Consider the following 22,211-nt stretch of genomic DNA (forward strand, 5'->3'; position numbering starts at 1 on the left):
TGCGTCCGGGCAAAAAAACGATTCGCCCCGCTGACTGCTGTGACCCACCAGCTACATCTTCGCACGCAAGGAAGTGCCTGATAGTCGGGACCCACCTGGTCGAAGCGTACGTAGCATTTTTATTCTGGTCATGAACGTGTATGTACATATATACTGGTGGATGTAGAGATGCGCACGTGTCGTAGTAGAGGCGCGCACGTAGCATGTACACATACGTACAACGGCCAGGGTGCAAGAAAGAAAATACGGCCATGTATGTGTACATACGGGCGGGGTCTCGAACGCCTACTCGCGCATACGTACGGCGAGGGCTCGGTGTACATGGCTGGGTCGAAACGGAGAAACAACATCGTTGTCGTGTTCATGGGGAGGCAAGGGAATGTGTCGTGTTCATGGGGAGGCAACAGAATGCGTCGTGTTCATCGGGAGGCAACGAAATGCGTCGTGTTCATCGGGGGCAACGGAACGCGTGGGAGCCAACCGGCTTGGACGGAGCAGGCGACGGAAACGAGGCATGGCATACCGCACAACGGAGGAAACGGACCTCCTACATTCGGAACGGGGGTCCTGTTGATCGGGAGGGGTGTGGCGTACCGCAAAACGGAGGAAACGGACCTCCTACGGTCGAAACGGGGGGTCCTGTTAATCGGGAGGGGTGTGGCGTACCGCAAAACAAACAAAACGGACCTCCTACGGTCGAAACGGGGGTCCTGTTGATCGGGAGGGGTGTGGCGTACCACAAAACGGAGGAAACGGACTTGTGTTGGAGCGCTACGGTCGAAATAGGGGCCCTGTTCATCGGGAGGGTGTGGCGTACCGCAAAACAGGACTCCACGGGATACTGTTCATCTCCACCGTCGATCTCCTCCAGCCTCCACGGGCTACCGTCGACCTCCTCCAGCCTCCATGGGCTCCTGTTCATCCAGCCTCCACCGTGCGCTACTCCACCGGCTACTGTTCAACCACCCCTCCATGGGCACCCCTCCACCGTCTACTGTTCATCCAGCCCTCCACATGATGGGGTCCTATTCAACCACCTCTCCACGGGCACCCCTCCACCGTCTACTATTCATCCAGCCCTCCACACCACGGGGTCCTGTTCATCCAGGGGCAATGCCACCGTCACTGTTCATCCAGCCCCCCCACAACACTCATTGTTCATCCAATCGATCGGCTTCAGTTAGCAGCAGTAGCGAAGGAATCGCTCGATCAGGTTCAGTTAACAGCCATCGGTCGATCGCTCGGGTTCAGTAACGTCTAGCCTGCAGTGCAATCGGTCGGGTTCAGTTAGAGCCCAACGCCTCGCTCGGGTTCAGTTAGAGCCAATGCCTCGCACACACGCGCGTACGTGTACGAGAGAAACGTGCATCGCTCGGCCCCCGACCTCCCACCATAACCGGCAACTCCCTGAAATTTTCCTCCCCCTCGCTTCTACCACGGTTTTTTCTGTCATGGACGGCCCAAAGAATGTCATGCAGCTGCGTCTCTGGCCCGCCCAGGACGAAAGCCCATTTTCTGTCATGATTTTTTGTCATAGAAGTAGGAGCCCACCACATCTATGATGATACCGGGTTTTGTCACAATTATCGTCATAGAGTGTCATATGTATGACAGATTTTTTTTTCGTTCGGCCCAAAATGTCACGGATGTGTCTTTTTTTTTGTAGTGACAGTTCAGTCGAATGAGCTGTTTTCGATTACAGAAGAGAAAATAAATGGTTTAACTTAACAAGATGTGTGTGATACGCGGCAAAAAGGCCTGGAGGTTAATTCGAGAACAAGTACACAGAGGTTAATTTGACATACATGACTTATTTCACAGAAACCATATCACTTTTTTTGGAAAACATTTAATTGCGTTGAATGTATATAGTGCTCCGTCCTATTACTTGAATTAACCTCAAGGTCCATGTTTTGGAAACATGTCGTAAAGTAATGGGATAGACCTTCATTCAAGCCAATCAACATGTGTTCAAATTTTTTTTATCAAAAAGTAACGAGATAGACCTTCTTCAAGCCAATCAACATGTGTACAAAAAACAAAAAATGTCAAAAATTACAAGACAAGGACCTCGAGGTTAATTCAACTAATATGATGGAGCACTATATACATTCAACGCAACTAAATGTTTACAATGACCCATCAAATCAGTTAACTTAACATCGAGGCCACTTCCCATCCGGTCACCCATCTGATGACTACTCAAGCCTCAGCACAGTTAACTTGGGAGTTCTGTTAGATGAGCTACCGGTAGGGAAGCTGGTCCTTGCTGCTGTAGGATCCCTCTTTGCATCCTTTATTGGGCACCCGGATGATCGACTGTTGCCGCCCAATGGTCAATGCCATGTCCCTTGCACGGTAGTTTTGGCAGCGGGTAACTGCATCGTCGCGCTGCGCCCGGCGCAACGGCATGCACACGAACGTGTGTGATCATGCGCCGACCCCAAACACTGGTAGCACAACTTATAAATTGACGGATGGAGTACTAGTTACAGTGATGCATATAATTAAGCAAAGGGATCGCACATGTATGTATTGACTGAAACAAGAATGCAATAGCACAATAAGAATTAAGGCCATGATGATGAGATCACAATGGTGGTTACAGGAGGCAAGAAGAAAGATGCATCAATCAACTTTACGACCTCCTCCTCCTCAACTCAGTGCGCCGAGCCACCGACCAGCAGCTAAGGAGCGGTGGCTTTTGTGGGGAGGTTAAGGTGCTTCTCAGCAAAGGCATCCAAGGCTTCCAGCCCGTTGAAGAAGGCCAACACCGTAGTGTCCTCACTAGCCTTGTAGATACCTATGTACACGATTTTCTCATACACGTGGATGTGTAGGTCGACGAATTCCTGCAGGGCGAGGCACCTCGCGGCAAGCGCGACCTCCAGGTGGACATTCTTCGTGGCATCGGCGGGCAGTCGTAGGGCCACCAGTGCTTAAAAGAGGTTTCGACCATGGAGGCCGATTAGGGTGGCAGGCAATGAGGATCCCGGGTGCGCGGGCTGGAGGAGTACGGTGATGTCGTTCGCAAGCTTCTTGACGATGGTGAACTTGTTGGTGGTGAAAATGATCACCTGGTACAACTGAGAGTCGTAGCTGGCTGCGAAGGCGGCCATCCACCAGCCAGTCACCAACACCGTCTGGAGCCGATCCTCGGTGCCATGCCGCAGGCCGGCGTCATGGACCATCTGGCACAGCCACTGGCCGCTCGCGCGCATCGCTGCCATGGGTCCGGAGTGAGCACTTTTGCGCTTATTAGTGTAGGTGCTTAAGCAAATGCTTACGTGCATACGATGTGGTAGATGCATTGGAATGGAGGGGTGCCTTTATATGAGTGCAAACTACGTTGCATTCACATCGTGCTGCCTCTTTTCCCGGTCCTCCTCCCATTACTTCCCTCATGCATTCACACGATGCTAATTGAAGGAGGATGCATCATTGGCCGTTCAACATTTTAGGAACCGCTACCCTCTCCCTCGTTTGCATTAAAGCCGTATCGGGAACTGCGCTGCCCGCTGTCAAATCGAATAATCACTACAAAAAAACATCCGTGAAATTTTGGGCCGAACGAATTTTTTTTCTATCATACTTATGACACTTCTATGACGATAATTGTGACAAAACCCGGTATCATCATAGATGTGGTGGGCTCCTACTTCTATGACAAAAAATCATGACAAAAAATGGGCTTTTTGTCCTGGGCGGGCCGGAGAGGCAGCTGCATGACATTCTTTGGGCCGTCCATGACGGAAAAAACCATGGTAGAAGCGAGGGCGAGGAAAATTTCGGGGAGTTCCCGATTATGGTGGGTGGTCGGGGGCTGAGCGATGCACTTTTCTCTCGTACCCGTACGCACGTGTGTGCGAGGCGTTAGCTCTAACTGAACCCGAGCGAGGCGTTGGGCTCTAACTGAACCCAAGCAATTGCACTGCAGGCTACGCGTTGCTGAACCCGAGCGATCAATCGATGGTTGTTAACTGAACCCGATCGAGCGATTCCTTCGCTACTGCTGCTAACTGAAGCCGATCGATGCTGCCTCTGGATGAACAGTGAGTGTTGCAGGGGGGTTTGGATGAACAGTGAGCGGTGGGGGTGGATGAACAGGACCCCGTGGCGTTGCCTCTGGATGAACAGGACCCCGATCGATCGAGCCGGTTGGGGTTGCATGAACAGGACCCCGTGGAGGGCTAGATGAATAGGACGACCCCGTGGAGGGCTGGATGAACAGTAGACGGAGGAGGGGTGGATGAACAGTAGCCCCGTGGAGGGGTGGTTGAATAGAAGCCCGTGGAGGGGTGGTTGAACAGTAGCTGGTGGAGTAGCGCGCGGTCGAGGCTGGATGAACATGGCCCGTGGAGGCTGGAGGAGGTCAACGGTGGATGAACAGTAGCCCGTGGAGGCTGGAGGAGGTTGACGGTGGAGATGAACAATATCCTGTGGAGTCCTGTTTTGCGGTACGCCACACCCTCTCGATGAACAAGACCCCCTTTCGACCGTAGCGCTCCAACACAAGTCCGTTTCATCCGTTTTGCGGTACGCCACACCCCTCCCAATCAACAGGACCCCCGTTTTGACCGTAGGAGGTCCGTTTCCTCGGTTTTGCGATACGCCAGACCCCTCCCAATGAACAGGATCCTGTTTCGAACGTGGCCGGTTAAACACAATGCCGTTTTCTCCATTCTGTGGTACGCCATGCCTCGTTTCCATCGCCTATTTTGTCCAAGCCCTCTCGATGAAGACGATGACGCATTCCGTTCTGACCCAGCCGGTTGGCTCCCCATGAACATGACGATGACGCTGTTTCTCCGTTCCGACCCAGCCATGTACACGAGCCCTGGCCGTACGTATCTTCGAGTAGGCATTCGAGACCCCGCCCATATGTATGTGCGTGGCCGTATTTTCTTTCTTGCACACTGGCCGCTGTACGTACGTGTACATGCTACGTGCGCGCCTCTACTACGACACGTGCGCGCCACTACATCCACCAGTATGTACGTACACGTTCGCGACCAGAATGTCAACGCTACGTACTCTTCGACAAGGTGGGTCCCGACTGTCAGGTACTTCCTTGCGGCGAAGATGTAGCTGGTGGGTCCCAGCAGTCAGGGGGGCAAATCGTTTTTTGCCCGAACGCACTTCCTTGCGTGCGAAGATGTAGCCAGTGGGTCCCAGCAGTCATGGGGGAAATGTTTTTTTCGCGAAATACAGTGTCCCGTCTGGTGGGTCCCTGCTGTCAGGTGGAGGTATCATTATTTTCCGCGTAATAAGGAGGCACTTCCTTGCTGCGGCCATGGACCCAGCTGTCAGCCTCTCCACGTACAGCCCACGTCCAATGGAAGTCGTTCCTTGACCACGTTGACCACACCGCGCCGAGAGCACCATGGCGGTGGACGACGGCGAGGCCTAGGAAGGGGACGCGCGGAGCTGGGGAAGACACGGCAGTGGATGCCCACGCGGAGAGGAGTACGAGGGTTCACTGGTTCGGCTGCGGTGTGAGGCTGTCGTGGCCGCAGAATAACAGGGAGTGTGGGTGAGTGGAGGGATGGCCTGGCCAGCGGTGGGAGTAGTATGGGGGCGGTGAGGCCTCCACGGCAACACAGCCGGCCACGGGAGGCAGAGGCAGGCGGCACGACCGGCGCTGCTTTGGGCGGCTGGAGTAAGAAGACCAGAGGTTGAAGAAGCACTATGGCCGTTGTATGGACATCATACGGTCATTGGAGTATTGACTAAGTTGACAAAGCCCTCTGTCCTCGTCAACTTAGTAGGCCCACAAGTCAGCCACCCACTATGGTGGGTCCCAGCTAGCAGGGGGTATTCATTTTTTTGTTGCGTAATAAGGAGACACTTCCTTGCATGCGAAGATATAGTTGGTGGGTCCGACCTATCAGTGGGGGGAACATTTTTTTGGGAAATACAGAGGACCTTCCGTTGGGTCCCAGATGTCAGCTGGAGGAATCATTATTTTGCGCGTAATAAGGAGGCATTTCCTTGTGTGCGGTCGTGGACCCAGCTGTCAGCCTCTCCACGTACTGTCCACGTCCGATGGAAGTCGTTCCATGACCACGTTGACCACGCCGCATCGAGAGCACCAGGGCGGTGAACGACAGCGAGGCCTAGGAAGGGGATGACACGGAGGCGGGGAAGACGCGGCAGTGGATGCCCATGCGGAGAGGAGTACGAGGGTTCACTGGTTCGGCTGCGGTGTGAGGCTGCCGTCGCCGCAGGGCCAGGCTAGTGGTGGGAGTAGTAGGGGGCGGTGAGGCCTCAACGGCAGCACAGCCGGCCACTGGAGGCAGGAGCAGGCACTCTCGCCCGCGCTGGTTTGGGCGGCTGGTGCAAGAAGAGCGGCACTTGAAGAAGCAGCAGGACCGTTCGATTCAAATCTAACGGTTACTGATGCTACAACCATTTGTTGACTAAGTTGACAAGCCCTGCGTACGTGTCAACTTAGTAGGCCCACAGGTCAGCCTCCCAACTGGTGCGCCCCAGATGTCAGTGGGAGGAATCATTTTTTTCGCGTAATAAGGAGGCAGTTGATTGCATGCGGTCAGGCCTGTGGAGGGAGTAGGGTGGGCCGGGGAAGCCTGCGCGGCATCACAGTGGGCCACAAGAGGAGGGAGCAAGCAGTCCCGCCGACGCTAGTTTAGGCGGCTGGAGCAGGAAGATCAGAGATTGAAGAAGCACGTCGGCCGTTGGATGGACATCCAACATTCACTGCTGCTAGAATCGTGTGTTGACTGACAAAGCCTTGCGTAAACTAGTCAGCCTCGAAATTTGTGGCGTGTATAGCCCATTTGCTATTATTTTTATAATTTTTACTCATTTTCTAATTCATATGGAAATTATTGCAGCCCGTTTTCCATTTTTAGAATTGCTGTCCATTTTCTGGTCAATACCAGGGTTAAAAAAATTAACTAAATATGTGCGCAATTTTGAAAATTCGCAAATTTTGTCTGGGGAACAAAATATTCTTAATACAAAAATTAGTAGCCATAGTAAAACAAATTTAAAAATAAATTAGTACTATGTCATGTTAAATCCAATGAAATACTATAAAATATCAGTGAAGAACAAAAACAAAAAAAGAAACTAATATCCCATTTGCTATATTTTTTTTGGAATTTTCAACCCCTTTGATATTACTTTTAACAGACACTGACCATACTATTTGGCCAGGCTGGAATGCATCCCTCCTCGTCTTGAAAGATTTGCACCCCAGTAAGTCAAAGAAAACAAATAGGCCTAGCTTGGGTATTCTTCAAAAAGAAATATTGTGCTACCTATTTTCCCAAAGAAAAACCTATTGGGCTGGTCATGTTGTTAGACGGGCCATAGAGACCGCACAACCCAGTTTATAGCCTGCTCCTCTGAATTACTACTCAAAAAGAAGTTGTGCAATTCTATCGTTAATTGAGTATACATTAAAAATCATGTGGGTCCCGTATATTAGTAGGGTGGATTAGAGTAAAAAACGAGGGGTGCATCTGAGTAGTAAAAGAGGCGCTTGCTTGTGTTCGGGAGTGGACCTGGTGGGCCCGTACTGTCATACTCACAACTATAGTTCTCTTCCGATTCACTATGTTGACAGGGACCATTTCAAAAAAAAACAATGTTGATAGGGCTGGGCGGTGGCGCCGCGGCAAGCGCACCAAGGCGGAGGATAAAGTGCTGTCGCCAATGAGCTAGGCTGGGTTGGACATTCTTACAAAAAAATAAAAATTGACCAGAACTATTTACGACGTTGACTACGATTTGCATGGATCCGCTAGTTGCAGGAAGAAAATGCTGGGAGAAAGAAGACTGGTCGCTATCTTTGCCTTAGAATAATATCGACTGAATGTAACGACACTATCATAGGAAATAATATCCTCCTGTTAAATCATGAATTTAAAGAACTGGTGCATGACCATTTAGCTTTTTTATTTACTTACTTATTTATGTTTAGGGGACCATGAGCATGTACCTGGGCCGGATTCATGTGAGAGCCTCCCTTCCAGTTAATTATGGGCTCCTCTATTTGGCCTTCATCAGTGGGCTGCATGTTATCAACAAGTGGAAAATGTGTTCCGTACGAAAAATAGTATGCGTTACATACAGTATAGGGCACTAAGGATCGAACCGTGCAACAACTTCCAAAACATTGTGTTTGTCATTCTAACAACACATTTATTCAACCAACAGACGAAATATACTACTGATTGTACATTGAAAACAGCAGCAGCAGCAACTAGGGCTGGGGGTGCAACAGAAGCAGTAAGCAGGCCAGAAGAGTGAAGACGCAACTCTCTATTCCAAAGCAAACATCAGCCATTATGACAAAAGGGCTACCAAAAAAGAACAAGTGTATGCATCAAACTAAAGAAAGATCCTACTACACCAAGTGTACGCATCTAACTAACTGGCACAGTTAGATGTTACTATTTATTAAGCTGTGGAGATTGGCTGATGGCTTGAACCAGATGGGTGCCTGACGGGGGGAAACTCCAGCCAGCAAGTCGAAGTCTGATACTTGCGACCCTCTCTCCTACTTTGGGCTGTAGAATGTGGCGGGACATATCAGGATATGGTGCATGCAGAGACGCATGGTACGCTGCGTACACACAATTTTGCCTGATGAACGAAACCGCGCTGCCATCAAGATCCTTGCTGTCGGTTATCTCCTGGTTAATCGGATAATTCAGTCCGACAAACAGAGAGCATGTACCAAGGCTACTTACCAGCCTCCAGTCAAAAATTCTTGAAGGCCCACAGAAGTTGGGATCCTGCTCAAAGACCTTGCAGTGACTGTGATTGTATTCCGCAAAACAGCATGTCCGGTACATGCGAATGATCATCAATCGTTCGCCGTCATCTGATCGAGCCATGAACCACCTGCAACTGCCATGCCGCTTTTCTTTGAAAGGTTCTGGGATTAGGAAGGGTAGGGACACCAGGCGGCCTACAACATCATATCAAGTTGGAGTCAAATAAAAAAGGGCTCTTGATGTAGTCAATCTTAAGAACAGCATGTTATGAGCATGAATATTTTTTCAGTAAATGTTGACAGTAATATAAGCAAGCCATCATGATATCATAGGAAAGTAACATACTGATGTAACAACCGATTGTAGCGAGGACTGGAGTAGGCCAGCAATACGTCCAGCCATAGAAGGAGTCGACAGCGTAAATGAAGCCCTTGTGTTCAATGGCATCAGAGAACCATGGAGGATGTATGATCCTGCGATGGACGTGCAGATTTATCCACTTACCGCACTAACCTGTCAGATAGGCGAGACCGCGGTTGAAGAACGCAATTAGCCTGAAGTCTTTATAATTTGCAGATCTTGTGGGCACTTGGCAGATTACAACCTTGAGCATTTCAAACTTGATATCATGTTGGCTACTGTAAGATTCCGAGTATTCCAGGCCGCGGTGCCAAAGCAGTGCAGTGTTAATCGAAGGAAGGAGGATCAATCGCCGGGTGTAGACCTCCACGAGCATCCAGCTATCGCGACCGTCGACAAGCACCATCCAAGACGTGTTCATGCCGACCCAGTACATATCGTTAATGTAGTTGAGGGTGACAGGGATCGGATCGCAGTCAAGGGGGTTGATGCTTGCCACCCTATGATCGTTATGCTGCGTGACATGCCGTTTCTGAAGATCAAGCGGCATCAGCTAGCAAGGAGCTGGCTTAAAAAGCTCCGACCTGAGGGCTTTGAGTAAACGGTACAACCCCGACGAGCACGCGGCAAGCGGCATGGTACTGAGATTGTCCACACGTGAAACAATGAGCTTGATTACCTCTGTGGGGAGCGAATTCCAGCCACTCTTTCAGCGGACAAGGGGGGGAGGCGCCTTAGCGGGGATGGAAGATTGGACGAGATTATGTGCGGACAAAGATGGAGAAGTGAATATGTGCTGCGGGAAGTGGACAGGTGATGATGACTACAGCATGCCGCTTGACACATACCAGCAGCGTAGGGTCATATCGATGTTGGAAATATGCCCTAGAGGCAATGATAAAAGTATTATTATATTTCCTTGTTCATGATAATTGTCTTTTATTCATGCTATAACTATATTATCCGGAAATCGTAATACACGTGTGAATACATAGACCACAATATGTCCCTAGTGAGCCTCTAGTTGACTAGCTCGTTGATCAACAGATAGTCATGGTTTCCTGGCTATGGACATTGGATGTCGTTGATAACGGGATCACATCATTGGGAGAATGATGTGATGGACAAGACCCAATCCTAAGCATAGCACAAGATCGTGTAGTTCGTTTGCTAGAGCTTTTCCAATGTCAAGTATCTCTTCCTTAGACCATGAGATCGTGTAACTCCCGGATACCGTAGGAGTGCTTTGGGTGTATCAAACGTCACAATGTAACTGGGTGACTATAAAGGTGCACTACAGGTATCTCCGAAAGTGTCTGTTGGGTTGACACGGATCGAGACTGGGATTTGCCACTCCGTATGATGGAGAGGTATCTCTGGGCCCACTCGGTAATGCATCATCATATTGAGCTCAAAGTAACCAAGTGGTTGGTCACGGGATCATACATTCGGTACGAGTAAAGTGACTTGCTGGTAACGAGACTGAACAAGGTATTGGGATACCAACGATCGAGTCTCGGGCAAGTAACGTACTGATTGACAAAGGGAATTGTATATGGGGTTTGATCGAATCCTCGACATCGTGGTTCAACCGATGAAATCATCGTGGAACATGTGGGAGCCAACATGGGTATCCAGATCCCGCTGTTGGTTATTGACCGGAGAGTCGTCTCGGTCATGTCTGCATGTCTCCCGAAACCGTAGGGTCTACACACTTAAGGTTCGGTGATGCTAGGGTTATTAGGAAGACTTGTATGTGATTACCGAATGTTGTTCGGAGTCCCGGATGAGATCCCAGACGTAACGAGGAGTTCCGGAATGGTCCGGAGGTGAAGTTTTATATATGGGAAGTTGTCATGCGGACACCGGAAAGTTTCGGGGGCGTATCGGTATTGTACCGGGGCCACCGGAGTGGTTCCGGGGGTCCACCTGGAGGGGCCACCCCTCTCGGAGGGCCACATGGGCCGCAAGGGGAAGGGACCCAGCCCCTGGAAGGCTGAGCGCCCCCCCCCCACCTTGGGCCCATGCGCCTAGGGTTGGGGGGAAACCCTAAGGGGGGCGCCCCCTTTGCTTGGGGGGCAAGTCCCCCCTCCCTAGCCGCCGCCCCCCTCTAGATCCCATCTAGAGGGGTCGGCCCCCCTTGCCCCTTCCCCTATAAATAGAGGGGTGAGGGGAGGGCTGCTGGACACATCCCAAGGTGCAGCCCCTCCCCTCCCCAACACCTCTCCTCCTCCGTTACGTACTTGGCGAAGCCCTGTCGGAGTACTGCTGCACCAACACCACCACGCCATCATGCTGCCGTTGGAGAAATCTTCCTCAACCTCTCCTTCCTCCTTGCTGGATCAAGACGGAGGAGATGTCGTCCGTTCCGTACGTGTGTTGAACGCGGAGGTGCTATCCGTTCAGCACTTGGTCATCAGTGATCCGAATCACGGCGAGTACGACTCCATCATCACCCTTCCCTTGAACGCTTCCGCACTCGATCTACAAGTGGTATGTAGATGCAAACTCACTCCCTTGACTCATTGCTTAGATGAACTCATAGATGGATCTTGGTGAAACCGTAGGAAATTTTTTAATTTTCTGCTACGTTCCCCAACAGTGGCATCATGAGCTAGGTCTATGCGTAGTTCTCTATTGCACGAGTAGAATACAATTTTGTTGTGGGCATGGATCATGTCAACTTGCTTGCCACTACTAGTCTTTTCTTGCTTCAGCGGTATTGTGGGATGAAGCGGCCCGGACCAACCTTACACATACGCTTACGTGAGACCGGTTCCACCGACAGACATGCACTAGTTGCATAAGGTGGCTGGAGGGTGTCTGTCTCTCCCACTTCAGTTGGAGCGGATTCGATGAAAAGGGTCCTTATGAAGGGTAAATATAAGTTGACAAAATCACGTTGTGGTTATTCGTAGGTAAGAAAACGTTCTTGCTAGAACCCAATTGCAGCCACGTAAAAGATGCAACAACAATTAGAGGATGTCTAACTTGTTTTTGCAGCAATTGTCATGTGATGTGATATGGCCAGAAGTTGTGATGAATGATGAATGATATATTGTGATGTATGAGATCATGTTCTTGTAATAGGATTCACGACTTGCATGTCGATGAGTATGACAACCGGCAGGAGCCATAGGAGTTGTCTTTATTTTTTGTATGACCTGCGTGTCATTGAAGAACGCCATGTAAATTACTTTACTTTATTGCTAAACGCGTTAGCCATAGAAGTAGAAGTAGTCGTTGGCGTGACAACTTCATGAGGACACGATGATGGAGATCATGATGATGGAGATCATGGTGTCATGCCGGTGACAAGATGATCATGGAGCCCCGAAGATGGAGATCAATGGAGCTATATGATATTGGCCATATCATGCCACTACTATATAATTGCATGTGATGTTTATTATGTTTATGCATCTTGTTTACTTAGAACGACGGTAGTAAATAAGATGATCCCTTACAACAATTTCAAGAAGTGTTCTCCCCTAACTGTGCACCATTGCTAAAGTTCGTCGTTTCGAAGCTCCACGTGATGATCGGGTGTGATAGATCCTTACTTTCACATACAACGGGTGTAAGACAGTTTTACACATGCAAAAACACTTAGGGTTAACTTGACGAGCCTAGCATGTGCAGACATGGCCTCGGAACACGGAGACCGAAAGGTCGAACACGAGTCATATGGAAGATATGATCAACATGAAGATGTTCACCGACGATGACTAGTCCGTCTCACGTGATGATCGGACACGGCCTAGTCGACTCGGATCGTGTAACACTTAGATGACTAGAGGGATGTCTAATCTGAGTGGGAGTTCATTGAATAATTTGATTAGATGAACTTAATTATCATGAACTTAGTCTAAAACCTTTGCAAATATGTCTTGTAGATCAAATGGCCAACGCTCATGTCAACATGAACTTCAACGCGTTCCTAGAGAAAACCAAGCTGAAAGATGATGGCAGCAACTATACGGCCTGGGTCCGGAACCTGAGGATCATCCTCATAACTGCCAGGAAACGGTATGTCCTAGAAGGACCGCTAGGTGACGCTCCTGTCCCAGAGAACCAAGACGTTATGAATGCTTGGAAGTCTCGTGCTGATGATTACTCCCTCGTTCAGTGCGGCATGCTTTACTACTTAGAACCGGGGCTCCAAAAGCGTTTTGAGCATCACAGAGCATATGAGATGTTCGAAGAGCTGAAACTAGTTTTCCAAGCTCATGCCCGGGTCGAGAGATATGATGTCTCCGACAAGTTCTATAGTTGTAAGATGGAGGAAAACAGTTCTGTCAGTGAGCACATACTCAAAATGTCTGGGTTGCACAACCGCTTGACTCATCTGAACATTAACCTCCCTGATGAGGCGGTCATTGACAGAATCCTTCAGTCGTTCCCACCAAGCTACAAGAGCTTTGTGATGAACTACAATATGCAGGGGATGGTGAAGACCATTCCTGAAGTATTTTCAATGCTGAAGTCAGCAGAGGCTGAAATGAAGAAAGAACATCAAGTGTTGATTGTCAATAAGAGCACTAAGTTCAAGAAGGGCAAGGGCAAGAAGAACTTCAAGAAGGACGGCAAGGATGTTGCCGCGCCTGGTAAGCCAGTTACCGGGAAGAAGCCAAAGAATGGACCCAAGCCTGAGACTGAGTGCTTTTATTGCAAGGGGAAGGGTCACTGGAAGCGGAACTGCCCAAATACTTAGCGGATAAGAAGGCCGGCAACACCAAAGGTATATTTGATATACATGTAATTGATGTGTACCTTACCAGTACTCGTAGTAACTCCTGGGTATTTGATACCGGTGCCGTTGCTCATATTTGTAACTCACAGCAGGAGCTGCGGAATAAACAGAGACTGGCGAAGGACGAGGTGATGATGCGCGTCGGGAATGGTTCCAGAGTCGATGTGATCGCCGTCGGCACGCTGCCTCTACATTTACCTACGGGATTAGTTTTAAACCTTAATAATTGTTATTTGGTGCCAAGTTTGAGCATGAACATTGTATGTGGATCTCGTTTGATACGAGATGGCTACTCATTTAAATCCGAGAATAATGGTTGTTCTATTTATATGAGAGATATGTTTTATGGTCATGCCCCGATGGTCAATGGTTTATTCTTAATGAATCTCGAGCGTAGTATTACACATATTCATAGTGTGAATTCCAAAAGATGTAAAGTTGATAACGATAGTCCCACATACTTGTGGCACTGCCGCCTTGGTCACATTGGTGTCAAGCGCATGAAGAAGCTCCATGCTGATGGGCTTTTAGAGTTTCTCAATTATGAATCATTTGACACGTGCGAACCATGCCTCATGGGCAAAATGACCAAAACTCCGTTCTCTGGAACAATGGAGCGAGCAACCAACTTGTTGGAAATCATACATAACGATGTGTGCGGTCCAATGAGCGTTGACGCTCACGGAGGATATTGTTATGTTCTCACTCTCACTGATGACTTGAGTAGATTTGGGAATGTCTACTTGATGAAACACAAGTCTGAGACCTTTGAAAAGTTCAAGGAATTTCAGAATGAGGTAGAGAATCAACGTGACCGAAAGATAAAGTTCCTATGATCAGATCGTGGAGGAGAATATTTAAGTCACGAATTTGGTACACACTTAAGGAAATGTGGAATCATTTCACAACTCACGCCGCCTGGAACACCTCAGCGTAACGGTGTGTCCGAACGTCGTAATCGCACTCTATTGGATATGGTGCGGTCTATGATGTCTCTTACCGATTTACCGCTATCATTTTGGGGATACGCTCTAGAGACAACAACATTCACTCTAAATCCATTGAGACGACACCGTATGAATTATGGTTTGGGAAGAAACCTAAGCTGTCGTTTCTAAAAGTTTGGGGATGCGATGCTTATGTCAAGAAACTTCAACCTGAAAAGCTCGAACCCAAGTCGGAAAAATGCGTCTTCATAGGATACCCTAAGGAAACCGTTGGGTATACCTTCTACTTAAGATCTGAGGGCAAGATCTTTGTTGCCAAGAACGGATGCTTTCTGGAAAAAGAGTTTCTCTCGAAAGAAGTAAGTGGGAGGAAAGTAGAACTCGATGAAGTACTACCTCTCGAACGGGAAAGTGGTGCAGTGCAGGAAAATGTTCCTGTGATGCCTACACCAACTGAAGAGGAAAATAATGACGATGATCAAGGTACTTCGGATCAAGTTGCTACTGAACTTCGTAGGTCCACAAGGACACGTTCTGCACCAGAGTGGTACGACAACCCTGTCCTGGAAATCATGTTGTTAGACAACGGTGAACCTTCGAACTATGAAGAAGCGATGGTGGGCCCGGATTCCAACAAATGGCTTGAAGCCATGAAATCCGAGATAGAATCCATGTATGAAAACAAAGTATGGACTTTGACAGACTTGCCCGATGATCGGCGAGCAATAGAAAACAAATGGATTTTTAATAAGAAGACGGACGCGCATGGAAATGTTACCATCTATAAAGCTCGACTTGTCGCTAAGGGTTATCGACAAGTTCAAGGGATTGACTACGACGAGACATTCTCTCCCGTAGTGAAGCTGAAGTCCATTCGAATCATGTTAGCAATTGCCGCATACTGCGATTATGAGATATGGCAGATGGACGTCAAAATAGCATTCCTTAACGGACATCTTAAGGAAGAGTTGTATATGATGCAGCCGGAAGGTTTTGTCGATCCTAAGAACGCTAACAAAGTATGCAAGCTCCAGTGATCCATTTATGGACTGGTGCAAGCATCTCGGAGTTGGAACATTCGCTTTGATGAGATGATCAAAGCGTTTGGGTTTATGCAGACTTATGGAGAAGCCTGCGTTCACAAGAAAGTGAGTGGGAGCTCTGTAGCATTTCTCATATTATATGTAGATGACATACTCTTGATGGGAAATGATATAGAACTTTTGGACAGCATTAAGGCCTACTTGAATAAATGTTTTTCAATGAAGGACCTTGGAGAAGCTGCTTATATATTAGGCATCAAGATCTATAGAGATAGATCGAGACGCCTCATAGGTCTTTCACAAAGAACATACCTTGATAAGATTTTGAAGAAGTTCAAAATGGATCAGTCCAAGAAGGGGTTCTTGCCTATGTTGCAAGGTGTGAGATTGAGCTCGGCTCAGTCCCCGACCACGGCAAAAGATAAAGAAGAGATGAGTGTCATCCCCTATGCTTCAGCCATAGGATCTATTATGTATGCCATGCTGTGTACCAGACCTGATGTAAACCTTGCCGTAAGTTTGGTAGCAAGGTACCAAAGTAATCCCAGCAAGGAACACTGGACAGCGGTCAAGAATATCCTAAAGTACCTGAAAAGGACAAAGGACATGTTTCTCGTTTATGGAGGTGACGAAGAGCTCGTCGTAAAGGGTTACGTCGACGCTAGCTTCGACACAGATCTGGATGACTCTAAGTCACAAACCGGATACGTGTATATGTTGAATGGTGGAGTAGTAAGCTGGTGCAGCTGCAAGCAGAGCGTCGTGGCGGGATCTACATGTGAAGTGGAGTACATGGCAGCCTCGGAGGCAGCGCATGAAGCAATTTGGGTGAAGGAGTTCATCACCGACCTAGGAGTCATACCCAATGCGTCGAGGCCGATCAAACTCTTCTGTGACAACACTGGAGCTATTGCCCTTGCCAAGGAGCACAGGTTTCACAAGAAGACCAGGCACATCAAGCGTCATTTCAACTCCATCCGTGAAAATGTTCAAGATGGAGACATAGATATTTGCAAAGTACATACGGATCTGAATGTCGCAGATTCGTTGACTAAACCTCTCTCGCGAGCAAAACATGATCAACACCAGAACTCTATGGGTGTTCGATTCATCACAATGTAACTAGATTATTGACTCTAGTGCAAGTGGGAGACAGTTGGAAATATGCCCTAGAGGCAATAATAAAAGTATTATTACATTTCCTTGTTCATGATAATTGTCTTTTATTCATGCTATAACTGTATTATCCGGAAATCATAATACACGTGTGAATACATAGACCACAATATGTCCCTAGTGAGCCTCTAGTTGACTAGCTCATTGATCAACAGATAGTCATGGTTTCCTGGCTATGGACATTGGATGTCGTTGATAACGGGATCACATCATTGGGAGAATGATGTGATGGACAAGACCCAATCCTAAGCATAGCACAAGATCGTGTAGTTCGTTTGCTAAAGCTTTTCCAATGTCAAGTATCTCTTCCTTAGACCATGAGATCGTGTAACTCCCGGATACCGTAGGAGTGCTTTGGGTGTATCAAACGTCACAACGTAACTGGATGACTATAAAGGTGCACTACAGGTATCTCCGAAAGTGTCTGTTGGGTTGACATGGATCGAGACTGGGATTTGTCACTCTGCATGACGGAGAGGTATCTCTGAGCGCACTCGGTAATGCATTATCATATTGAGCTCAAAGTAACCAAGTGCTTGGTCACGGGATCATGCATTACGGTACGAGTAAAGTGACTTGCCGGTAACGAGACTGAACAAGGTATTGGGATACCGATGATCGAGTCTCGGGCAAGTAACGTACCGATTGACAAAGGGAATTGTATACGGGGTTTGATCGAATCCTCGACATCGTGGTTCAACCGATGAAATCATCATGGAACATGTGGGAGCCAACATGGGTATCCAGATCCCGCTGTTGGTTATTGACCGGAGAGTTGTCTCGGTCATGTCTGCATGTCTCCCGAACCCGTAGGGTCTACACACTTAAGGTTCGGTGACGCTAGGGTTATTAGGAAGACTTGTATGTGATTACCGAATGTTGTTCGGAGTCCCGGATGAGATCCCGGACGTCACGAGGAGTTCCGGAATGGCCGGAGGTGAAGTTTTATATATGGGAAGTTGTCATGCGGATATCGGAAAGTTTCGGGGGCGTATCGGTATTGTACCGGGGCCACCGGAGAGGTTCCGGGGGCCCACTGGGAGGGGCCACCCCTCTCGCAGGGCCACATGGGCCGCAAGGGGAAGGGACCTAGCCCCTGGAAGGCTGGGCGCGCCCCCTCCCCCACCTTGGGCCCATGCGCCTAGGGTTGGGGGGAAACCCTAAGGTGGGCACCCCCTTTGCTTGGGGGGCAAGTCCCCCCTCCCTGGCCGCCGCCCCCCCTCTAGATCCCATCTAGAGGGGTCGGCCCCCCTTGCCCCTTCCCCTATAAATAGAGGGGTGAGGGGAGGGCTACTGGACACATCCCAAGGCACAGCCCCTCCCCTCCCCAACACCTCTCCTCCTCCGTTATGTACTTGGCGAAGCCCTGTCGGAGTACTGCTGCACCAACACCACCACGCCGTCATGCTGCCGTTTGAGCAATCTTCCTCAACCTCTCCTTCCTCCTTGCTGGATCAAGACGGAGGAGACGTCGTCCGTTCCATACGTGTGTTGAACGCGGAGGTGCTGTCCGTTCAGCACTTGGTCATCGGTGATCCGAATCACGGCCAGTACGACTCCATCATCACCCTTCCCTTGAATGCTTCTGCACTCGATCTACAAGTGGTATGTAGATGCAAACTCACTCCCTTGACTCGTTTCTTAGATGAACTCATAGATGGATCTTGGTGAAACCGTAGGAAAAATTTTAATTTTCTGCTACGTTCCCCAACAACCGATGCCAGACAACTTGCTTGAGTGATCACAGTACTGGTACTCCCTACAGTACCTACTACTATGCCCTAACTTGTTTGAGTTGAGTAGTAGAGTAGGACTCTGCTCTACTACTAGCACCAGAGGAGAGTATATTCTAATCTAAAATAGTTATAAACGTCAATGCCCGAGCGTGGAACGACTACGAACCGTGCTCAAAGACCGTGTCTACGTGGTGTTTGGAATTATATGCAAAAAATAGCAAGATGCCCGTGCATTGCACGACACACCATCATCACCAACTCAGTTTTTCTCTACTCCTACTCCTATAAAATACTCAGTTGGTGATGATGGAGGCGAGGAGGCATGTTCAGCCGGGCGTGCAGCGGACGTCGCAGTACTATTCGATTTGTTATAAAAAACTAAGAAGAGTAGTAGAGATAGAGATAAGAGTAGAGATAGAGACTTAGGGAGGAGCACTAGGTTCTGGGAGATAAGGATGAACGAGGCAAGGCCTTATTTGTAAATGTGGAGAGAGATGCGGGTATCTTTTGTAAAATTGTCATAGTTGGCTTTCTATCTGCCAGATATAGATCGGATGGTCTATATTACAAGATGGCAGGCACACCATCATCACCAACTCGGTTTTCTATAAGAGTAGATATAGATAGATAGAGACTAGGGAGTACTAGTAAGGACACCATCTCTTGATTCGTGTGCTACTCCTGCGCTCCTTTCGGCGGCTGCAACGTCCCCTACAGCCACTCCCTCCCGTGCTCCATTCGGCGGGCACAGTTGAAATTCGGGGAGCGCACTCTCGCGACTGCTGGCAGCCACGACTTCACCGACGATGACTTCTTCCCCGACCTCGGCAACCTCTTCCTCAACAACATGGGCGACAACCTCAATGCCAATGGTGCTGCTCTGTTGCACCGTATGTGTTTCTGTCCTTCCTATTCAAAATCGTGGTAGAATTCATGTTTCTACTCTGTATCCTACTACTATGCCAGTCCACATGATTAGTTTAATCTCTGTTATAACCGTCATGATTTATTTTGTGCTTATTCGGATTAAATCTCGTAGTAACTTGCTCATGTATTCAACTGGCGCAACGTCCCCTACAGCCACTCCCGTTTCATGGACGGCCTGGTCGATGCCTCCAAGGAGCCCTTTGTCTACTGCTATGAGTGCCCGATGTCGTTTTGGGGCTCGCCGGCGGACATGGTGCATCACCTCACGGATGCATGCAGTGGTCACTACTGGTCCTTGGCAGAGAACATCAAGTACGAGATGTGCTACCCGTTCACCATGCCGGAGTCGCTGGAGGATCACCGCCGCCTGCTAGTCTTGGAGGAGGACGGCAGCATCTTCCTCTTGATCGTGGGCACCGGCGAGGCCCGCGTAGGCCGTCGCCCCGTCTCTGTAGTGTGCATCAGGGGCGACACTGCTGACGCTAACACTGACAAGAGGCCGATGTACGGGTGCATGCTTAGTGTTACTACCCCTCCGGGTCACGTGGGCAGCGACACCGGCCTCATCGAACGGACTTGGACTCTATGGAGCTGGGACTTTCCCACCAATGTGGACCTGGAAAACCCAGGGTCTCCTTTTCCTGCCAACACGGTGCACGGGGAATCCAAGGAGGTTCACCTGGACATACGCATTATCAAGTTAAATGTTGATCATTAGTCTTCGCTCAATGTAATCCGTTGTTTAAGCATGTGGAGACTTTCATGCATGATCTTGCTCTATTGGAGTATCGCGCATGAATAAAAGTGTATCCGTTTATGGTTTAGTCTAGAATCTTCCATGTATGAACTTTTACTACAGTACTGGTGAAATACTTGCTATGAACCATTTCTTACATCTCCTCTGCCCCTTCCAAGTCATCCTGATTTAATCCCTCCGTCTAGGTGTATAATGGCATGGTTAATACTTAATAGTATAGCCAACAGTTGACTACAAGACAGTGCCATGTCATCTGTAGCCAACATGTATAACAATCGATACTCAAAAACTAATTCTTAAAGCCAACGGTGCTGCTCCCGTTGCACCGTATGTGTTTTTGTCCTTCCTGTTCGAAATCGTGGTAGAATTCATGTTTCTACTCTCTATCCTACTAGATTATATCTGTTCATCTACTATGCTAGTCCACATGATTAGTTTCACCTCTGTTATAGCCATCATGATTTATTTTGTGCTTATTCGGATTAAATCTCGTAGTAACTTGCTCATATATTGAACTGGCGCAACGTCCCCTACAGCCACTCCCATTTCATGGACGGACTGGTCGATGCCTCCAAGGAGCCTTTCATCTATTGCTATGAGTGCCCGATGCTGTTTTGGGGCTCGCCGGTGGACATGGTGCATCACCTCACAGATGCGTGCAGCGATCACTACTGGCCCTTGGCGGAGAACATCAAGTATGAGACGTGTTACCCGTTCACCATGCAGGAGTCACTAGAGGATCACCGCCGCCTGCTAGTCTCGGAGGAGGATGGCAGCGTCTTCCTCTTGATCATGGGCACCGACGAGGCCCATGCAGGCCGCCGCCCTGTCTCTGTAGTGTGCGTCAGGAGCGACGCCGCTGACGCTGACACTGACAAGAGGCCGATGTATGGGTGCGTGCTCACTGTTACTACCCCTCAGAGGTACGTGGGCGGCGACACCGGCTCAATCATGCTGACTAGGACTGTGCAGAGCTGGGACCTTCCTGCCGATGTAGACATGGAAGACGCATGGTATGATTTACCCTGCAACACGGTGCACGGGGACTCCAAGGAGGTTCACCTAGACATATGCATTACCAAGTTAAGTGTTGATCATTAGTCTTCGCTCAATGAAATCCGTTGTCTAAGCATGTGGAGACTTCCATGCATGATCTTGCTCTATTGGAGTATCGTGCATAAATAAAAGTGTATCCATTTATGGTTTAGTCTAGAATCTTCCATGTATGAATTTTCACTACAGTACTGGTGAAAGACTTATGATGAACCATTTCTTACATCTCCTCTGCCCCCTTACAAGTCATCCTGACTTAATCCCTCCGTCTAGGTGTATAAGGACATGGTTAATACTTAATAGTATAGCCAACTATTGACTATAAGAAAGTGCCATGTCATTTGTAGCCAACATGTATAACAATCGATACTCAAAAAATAATTCTTAAAGATCATTTCTTGCAAAGCACAATAAGTGTTATTTCTTTAGAAGTTTTGGATGCGGGTTGAACAGTTGAACGCTTTTGTTTGCAAAAGATACCTTTTTATCTATTTCACTCGGATGTTTGTGAGCCCTAGAGATGAAATAATATCCGAAGAAACCTATCGATACCTGTTACACATGAGATGACCCCCACATCCTTTGTCAAAATAAACAACTCCCCGATTAATGCATTTCACTCTTCCGTGCAACACATGGGGACCTTACTATAGATTTGTACGACCAAAAATTGAACTAACATTATATATAGTATGAAAAATGCTGATGCATG

The sequence above is a fragment of the Triticum aestivum genome, chromosome 3B, assembly GCF_018294505.1.
Source record: "Triticum aestivum cultivar Chinese Spring chromosome 3B, IWGSC CS RefSeq v2.1, whole genome shotgun sequence".
Lineage (NCBI taxonomy): Eukaryota > Viridiplantae > Streptophyta > Magnoliopsida > Poales > Poaceae > Triticum > Triticum aestivum.